At 37.5% G+C, this 9,167-nt stretch overlaps 1 non-coding gene across 1 annotated transcript; it reads right to left on the bottom strand.

Moving 5' to 3' along the window:
- Positions 1-5,451: 5,451 nt before the first annotated feature.
- LOC118480721 lies at positions 5,452-5,557 on the bottom strand. Its single transcript, XR_004863699.1, has one exon. It is a non-coding gene; the product is annotated as a small nucleolar RNA R71 (small nucleolar RNA).
- Positions 5,558-9,167: the final 3,610 nt, after the last annotated feature.

Here is a 9,167-nt window from a genome sequence, read left to right on the forward strand (position 1 = left end):
CAGCATTGGCTAAACACCATTTGACATCCATCAACTTAAGTTCTTCCACATCAATTTGGTCATAATTGGATTTCCAATTCTGCCAGCAATCAAACTTTCATATGATTCTAACATAGCAACGAGTGATGCCATGTGTTGCTTAGCTATTTCTGGAGACAGATTTTGACCATTTTGAATGTTCAAAGTAACATTGCATTACAGATTTGTTGAATTTTGTCGTTGAGGACTTGGTGTTTTGTAATTTGGATCAAAGCTTGAATACGAAGACAAATTTCCCCCACTTTGAGTCACAGTACTACCCTTCGTTCCAGAAGAACTATCAGCACTGAAACCAGTCTGAATTTTTGGGCTTGGAGTAACTTCAAATTTGTTTCCTCTGTAGTATAAACTGACATCTTGTTGAGCATTTGGATTATTCATGATTGCCGTTTACTAGATATCCAGCTCATGCTCTTCAATCTTCTGAATAAACTTTGCCAGATTCATACTTTCAGATTTTCTCATGTGTTTTAAGATCAACAAATAAGTTCCCCATTTCTGCTGTGGTAATGCATCGGCTAGTTTATCAACCCATTCATCATCGTCTTTCTTTATGTCCAATCTTCCCATTTCCAAAACCAGATGACATTATCTATCAATGGTCATTTTAGTTGTTTCATTTTCAATAGCTACAAACATATCAAATGATTTCTTCAGTAAAGCATTTTTGTTCTTTATCATATCAGCACTTCCTTTAAACTTGTTAATCAATGCTCTCTAAATTGATCTAGCAGTACCCTCATGTTTGAGCAAAACAAAGATGTCTTCTTTAACTGCTTGTTGAAGAATACTGATCATCATTTTATCACTTCTATATTTCAATTTTTCACCCTCTGAGTAATCACTAAAAGCTTTTTCAAGCCCACGTTCATTTTTCGGTTTCTCGTAGTCTACCTCTAATGAACACCATGCGTCAAACTTGTAAGCTTGCACCCAGTTTTCAAACCGATTTTGCCATCCTCTAAAATCTTCAATGTACATAAGTTTTGGCGGTTTTTGATAAGTTCCCGTCTCATTCTCACTGTAAATAGTTTCAGCAGCTGTAACAGGAGCAACTGGTGTAGCAAACGCATTGTAAAATTCTTCTTCCATGATTCGGTAACCTGTCTCACAAATTCACAAAGTTCAGTTTGATGTGGAATGAGAATACACACGAAATAACACACTGATACGAAATCAGTTTAGTGCGAAATAAAGATTTTCAAACGAAATCAACTTTGGTGCGAAATAGCCTTTTCAAACAATAACAGCTTTTACACGAAATACCGGTTTCAAACGAAATAAATTCCTTTTTGGTGTGAAATGACTGATTTCGTACGAAATAGATGATTTCGTACGAAATGACAAGTTGATTTCGTGCGAAATAAAAAATCTGAAGTGATTCCGTGCGAAATAAACCAAATACAGTGATTTTGTGCGAAATCAAGTGTATTTTTCAAGCGAAATAGCAATTTCAAGCGAAATCAATTGCCCATTTCATGCGAAAGACTGCTGACATCATCATGTCGATCTGATTTTTGTAAAATTGACCAAGTTTTAAGCTGAATTAAGGTCTAATTCTCTCAAGGATTCATTAAAACACTGTTTTGCTTGTTATATGTGAAATTCAAACCATTTTGACCGTTAAATATTGTTTAATTTTGAAAAGAAGGTGTAGAAGTCAGAAATTATGGTTTTTTTTTAGCAAGAACTCTTCCTCCTGAGCTCTGATACCACTTGTAGGATCGTTTTCACGACCAAACGAGTCCTTCAGAAGAGTTCTATTCAACTCAAGAGGCGGAAACTAATGAATTGACTTGGAAACAGCTTGATTCACTCTTAATTGTCTTGTTTTATTGATATAACACGTTTACAGATCAGTAGACACATCGGCAGCACTTCGGTACCAGAAACACGATCGTTACAAATGAACTCGCTTGAAGGGTATTTATAGAGGTGGTGATTTCGCACGAAATGACACCTTACTATTTCGTGCGAAATAGCCCCTTGTCTTTTCGTACGAAATAGCATTTTGCTATTTCGTGCGAAATCAACTTCCAATACTCAAACGTTATTTTCTCGTACTACGTGCCCAGATCTAACAATTCTATTACAAGACTCGATACAAGAGGAAGTCGACAGACGTATGCACCAACATTTTCTTTGATTACTTCGTTCGTATATGTATAGACTTGTGGAAGTTATAAGAACTCTCCTAAAATTTATTAGAACATCCCTTTACGTCCTAAAATGCACCTCGTATACGAAAAACGGCCCCGAAACACCTTTATTTTAACAAAAAATTAAATAAAAACAATAAAATATGTCGCTTGTGGGGCGCGACGTATCCCACCTGGTCCGTCACGGGGCGCGGCAGCCAGGCCACTAGGCCGCCCCCTGAGCCGCCACGTGTCAACATCGTGTCGAAGCTAACCCCCTGATGGAGAGGGTGAAACCCGAGCTTTAGAGTGTCTAATTATCATGTTTTATGTGTATTTGATGTGTTTATTTGATTGGAATGAGATAACTATGAGATTTTGGTGATTTGCAGGTAAAGCACGTAATTCGGTGCATTTAAGATGTTTAAAGATGAAGTTGTGAGCATAGGATGGGATATTGCAGCTCGAGGATGGATGTAAAGCTTGTTCGGGTGATATGAAGGCTCACGAGTGGAAGGAGTGTGAAAAAATGAAGTTCGGGGACTAATTCGGTAATTTATGAAAGTTGTGTGGAGCTTATATGTGCAAGAATCAAGTTGGTATAAAGTCCATGGGTTTATTGGTACTTTATGGAAAGTTATGTTATGCTTGTATATGAGAGGAGAAGGGAAACATAAAGTTCTGGGACCAATTTGTCATTTGCTGAAAGATATGAGATGAAGGAAGATGAAGGTTATGGATGCGATCGTAGGCTACGAGTTACAACTCGTAGCTTACGAGTTCTTTGTAATGTTTTAAATGTTAGACAAAACTTTGGTTTCGTAAGCTACAGTTTCTTACCTGTAGCTTACGAGTTGCTTATATTCAGCAAAATGGAGTCAAGGGAACACGACTGTAGCTTACGAGTTACAACTCGTAGCTTACGGTTTGGGTATGTTGTTTCAACAGAATTTTAAAGTGTAAGCTACGGTTCTGAACTCGTAGCTTACGACCCGGGGAAGTCCAAAAACACGAAAAAAGCCCTCCGAAGTATATATTAGGGTTTTAATGATGGGATATCATTATCTTATCATCACGGTCGATCAAGAGGCACTCGAAGGCAGAAAAAGCTCAAGTTTTTCATCTCCAAACATCAAGATTCTCATTCCAATCACCGAATCAACCATGATTTCTTCATCAATTCAAGCTTTTGAAGATTCTTCGTGCAAGATGAGCGGCTAAACTTTCTATGGTTTCCTCCGGATGGAGGGTTTTTGTAAGTTGATTGATATTATGTGTTGACACAATCGTTTTACTTGGTGATCTAAACATTCGATGCTTTTCACCATGGATTTGATTTCTTGATTGTAAACAGTTACGTTTATTTAAACCTTAATTTCTAAGCATTCAGTTCCCGAAGTAATTGGGATATATTTGACATGGGGTTAAGGTTTATCAATTGTAATTAATAATCATTCGATAACCTCCCGTTATGTATTGACCGGAGTACTTAGTCGTTGGTTATCACAATTAATTAATCAAAATTAACACCTATGTCTATGTAGGTAACGGTTAAACACATAATTGAAGTTTATTGCAAAACCTGAAATCTGGAGGAACCATCTTTCTTCCTACTGATTTAAATCACACTTTTTACTCGTTAATTTAGTTCTTTCACATAATCAACAAACCGATTTCTCAATTCAGCAATAGTTAATCAATACTTAGCATAATAACACTTTCCAAAATCCTCCCTTGGTTCGATACCCTGCTTATTCTATACTAGTAATTTAAATAGGTTTTTGCATGTCACTAACGACAGAAATCAAAATGGCGCCGTTGCTGGGGAGGCGTGCGCAAAGTGCTTAGTGTTAAGTTCTAGTTTTAGTTAAATATACAAAAAATCCAAAAAATAGTGTCTTTTTAGTTTGTTCTATTTTGTTCGGATTTACGCGAGGTTTTCTTGTCTTTGTTTGTGCAGGTGATCTAGGAAGTGTATGCATCATACTCGGAATTCCGGGAAGTCATCACCATTAGTGTTCGACCCAGAGATCGAGAGAACAGTAAAGCATACAAAGCGAGTACTACATCGTGAGAACAAGATTCTACAATCACCTATACCAACATCTAAGACAACGGAGAACTCAGCAACCCCGGAGAAACAACCGCAAGACCCACTTCCACATCAACAATTCTCACCAACACCTACCCACCCTTCACCAAACACTACCATACCACCACCACCACCACCACAGTCTACACAATCTACTTCTATATCTCCAGTACCATCATTCTCAACCTTTTTCCCAAACCATGATAACATTCACCCAACTACAACCCAGGCTGTCAATTTACAGCAGTCGTCTCCTTACGTTAGAATCATTCCCGATGACACTCAATCACCGATTCAGACTCAAGCACCTAACGCAACATCAATTCCGCCAGTCACCCGACCGGTTATTTCACAGCAAAGTTAGCCAATGCCACATCTTTACAGATCGACCATTTATGATCAAGGAAATAAATCAGGGGATTTCGACGATGGCTTTGAGGAATATGATAACTACGTGGGTCAAAACGAGAGACAAGTGATTAATACGGGTATCTACGAGAGGCAAACAGTTGGGGCAGGTGGATTCGAAGGAGTTAATCAAGCGAACTTGGGCTATCAAACGTTTGTGTAGCAACAGCAAGTACCAATTCAACAAGTTCCATATCAGCAACCGCAGGTGCAACCGATACCAATGCAGCAACAATATCATCAACCTGACCCAATAAATCAGCAGCCTGTTCTGAGAAGGCCGATGGTGGATATTCCATTACCACCACCGGTACCTCAGATGCCGTGGCAGGTAAGACCGCTACCGCGAAACTTATACTTGCTGGTGAATTTATCGGAAGGTATTCCACGGTGAAATGATTAGGGTCCAGTTCGAGGTATCGAGAGCCACTTCAGGCCTGCTATAGCTAACAACCCATCACCGGTTGTGATCCCGCAATTACAAGGAGGGCGGTCATTCAAAGTACAGACACAATCAATATCCAGTCTGCCTAAGTTTCATGGTCACGCACATGAAGAACCATATCTACACATTGCTGCATATGATGCACGTTGTAACACAATCAGCAGTCAAGGTTTCTCAGTTGATGATGTGAAATTGGTACTCTTCCAATTCACACTCGAAGACAAAGCGCATAAATGGTTCCATTCGCTACTGTCAGCTTCGATCTTCACATGGGGCAAAAATGCAGCAACAATTTTTAGATGAATTCTATACTCATTTGCGTACTAACAATGCCAGGAAGGATATTCGGGGGTTTCGACAACAACCCGGTGAGTTATTGCATGAAGTGTTCAATTGCTTTAAAATGATTCTCAAGAACTGTCCACATCATGGCATATATTTGTTAGGATCTGAGTTTGGATTGATTGTGTTTTACGTTTGAATTAAGATGAAAGATGAATGAGAAATGCAGCTGAATATAAATGATAACAAACTTTGCACACAATCAAACAGGAGAATTGCTTTCAACATACAAGTTTAACATTGAACCGGATGCTTGAATTTATTACAAGATTCAATTACAATATGCAAGTATGTAACAAACTCCCCCTCAGCCTGAGCTCACAGTGAATTATTCGTACAAGAATGAAAGTGATGAAGAGAGCTAATAGAACAGTATAGGGTACTGTTCTATTTATAGGCATGGACAAACTACTATGGCATCTTTGCTGACTTCACCATGAAAGTGACATATAACCTCCTAACAAACTCTAAGCACTGATCTAATACAAACACGGCTATGCTAACAACTGATTACATTTCATTACATAAACAAACTAAACTACTGGTGTGACAACTGTGTCACTTCAGCAATCAAACAAATACCAAACCAATAAAATATTGTATTTAATACTTGGGATTTGTATAAACACGTGTATCATTTGCACATATCAATTCTTGTTCGATTTCGGGCTCTAAATCGCTTTCTGGAAGGTTATATGCGCACTGATGCATAAATGTAACCAGTTTAATGCAACAAACACTCCGGAATAGTGACATAGGCTTAACATACCTTAAATAACCTTTACATAACTTAGAAATAAGTTTTGGAAGGTTTGGTATGCCGAAATCAAGTCTATTCACTTACAGGGACTAAATATGACAAACTATGAAAGTATGCCAATTTGAACTGTAACGGACAATCAAGAACTTGACCATAAGTTAAACATACCCTAAATATCCTTTACATAGCTTAGAAATAGGCTTTGAGAGATTCGGTATGCTAAAATAAACTTTATTGATCAATAGGGACTAAAAGCGTCAAAAAATGCACAAGTTTGCATTTTGGCGCATATTTTACGTTCTGAATATATCCGGACATCCAAAAATTCATGTAATCATTAAAATATTATGTTTTAGTATGTGGAATGATAAAATTTCATTCGTCACTTATTTGGATCGTTTTTGCGTTCGTTACGACTTCCGTCGTAATTAACCGAACAACGCAACCGTACGACCAAACGAACCGACATCCGAGATATTTTTGAGCATGTTTTGAGTTCCCTATACTTTAACTTCATTTTATAGCCTTGAAATGAGGTTAACGGGGCTTAAACGTGTCAAAAATGAGTCGAAATGCAAGTTTCTGATGTGCAGGGACCTGTTTTGACAATCAGCCAAAGTTGGCCAGGCGGCCCGCGTAAGCCAAGCTTAATTCTTACGCGGGGCGCGAGAGCCTGTCAGACAGAAACTTCAGATTTTGCAATCTGGGTCGAATTCAGGGGTTTTAATGCAATTTTTGCAATACCATGGGCTAAATTTGATAGTTTTCTTGTGCCCCATTGTTTAGCAATACCATGGGCCCAAGTGGAGGGTCTAGATCGAAGCTCGTTTCCCGATAAACGATCCTAACGGTTCTAGCTCTCCTATAAATACCCACCTTCATCTCATTCTTTCCTCACTTGATTTCTGAGATTTTCTCTAAGTTGGAGTGGTTATCACTTCATACCTGAGAAATACATGGAAATCAATCTTGCAGGGACTCTTTGTAAGTATTCTTTCGCGTTTTTCATGCGTTTTAGCATTAAAGTCAAACTGCGTTTGACTTTCTGCATTGACCAGTTTATGGTCAATGCGAAGTTCGTTTGAACTTCATAACGTGAGCGTAATCACGATGGTTATAGTCCCTAGTAACTATTCCTACTGATTACCACGTTATCTAGGCTCAGTGACGAGTCGTAGTTTCGGTCAAAATGCGTTTTCTCGCGTATTTTGTAACCAAACTACTCTAGGATATCAAAACCGTTTGTTTTGATATCAAAACCTGTTTTCTAACTTTACTAAACATGCTCTAGCATGTTTAGCTCGTCGCTTTTAGAATTATGCTTGTTTAGGGTCATAAAGGTAAGCGATCTAAACAATCGCTTATACTTTCGAACCCGACCCATTTGGTCGATCATTTAGGATCCGACCAAAAACTTTAGGTGACCATAGTTTTATAGGAAATAACCTTCCAAAGTTATACCTTATGGTCACATCGTTTAAGTAGTCGTATGATAGGTAGTTTATATGCCTTAGATAAATTACCAAAATACCCTTTTTACGCATAAATTCATTTTAAGCATATGTAACGTAACTTTTGACATCTAAACTGATTTAGCAACAATATTAAACATGTTAAGGCATATTTCACTTCTCATAGGTCTAGTTAGGCGTTCCGAATGCGTTTTACGCGAGCGACGCGTTAAAGTAGCATAAGCTACCTAAACGGGTCGTAATGGGTCTTAAGCACTTAGGTTAGGTTTCATTTTAGTATGTAGGCTTTATTAAACCATATCATATGAGTTCCAATACTCATTTGGTTTATGAAACCTCATACTATCCAATCTCCCGATTTAGGTCCGGTTATTTATGTAGTTATCTATATAGGGTGCCGTTTGATTCCGTGATCCCTCTAGCTTTGCCTGGTTGTTGTTCAAGACTGCTAAGCACCCTCAAGTGAGTACATAGTCCCCTCTTTTACTGTTTTTCAAACCTTTTGGGGTGAAACACACGTGCCTACTTGTTACTTTCGTGCTTTTCTTGTTTTCATATCATATACTTGCTATGTTCATTAGTACACTATTAGTACATGATTTCATTATGTTTTGCTATGTATGTTTACTTGACATGCTAGCACATTGTTTTACATTACATTTCTTTTGCTATGTATGTTCATTTAACATGCTAGCACATTGATTTACATGACTTTTATGCTTTGTATGTTTACTTAGCATACTTAGTACATTGTTTTCACATAACTTGTTTACATTTGGTATAACATTTGGTTTGTTTAACGGTTCTTTATTACATCCATTAACACCGATCATGCCGCTCGGTAGTAGGTAGTGGTACCATAGGACTTGACAAATCCCGTTCCTAAAATCCTAGGTTTGTTTGGATGGATGGAATGACCGAATCCGAAAACATTTCTTTTTGATAACCTTTACTCTAAGGTTATCCTGCTGTCTCAAGGCTTGAATGTATGCGTTAACTTATCACATAAATGTTTGTATCATTAAAACATGTTTTTACTTTGCAAAACATAACTTTTTGATTTATTCAAAATACTTTGTTTTGGTTCATTTTTACTTATGGTTTAAGTTGTCTCATTTTTACTTACCATACATAACTTTTGTTTACACATGCATAACTACATGACTACATTTTGGACTTTTAAACATTGACAATGATTCATACAAGAGCATTTGATGGTCGGTTTAAACATGAACTTTATACTTTGGTGGTTTGTTTAAAGCGATTTAAGTGACGAGGCGTGTGTAATATGATACAAGCATGGTGGATATGCCGCTGGTACTTCCTATATATAAGTGTTTGTATGATATTACATATCGTAGCGTTGTTTAAATCATTTCAGTTTAGACATATCTTTCACAAGACATTGTTTTACAAACAACTTATTTTATACAAACTCATTTTTACTTGGTTATTCAATTAACCTTACATT

The sequence above is a fragment of the Helianthus annuus genome, chromosome 7 (genome assembly GCF_002127325.2).
Source record: "Helianthus annuus cultivar XRQ/B chromosome 7, HanXRQr2.0-SUNRISE, whole genome shotgun sequence".
Lineage (NCBI taxonomy): Eukaryota > Viridiplantae > Streptophyta > Magnoliopsida > Asterales > Asteraceae > Helianthus > Helianthus annuus.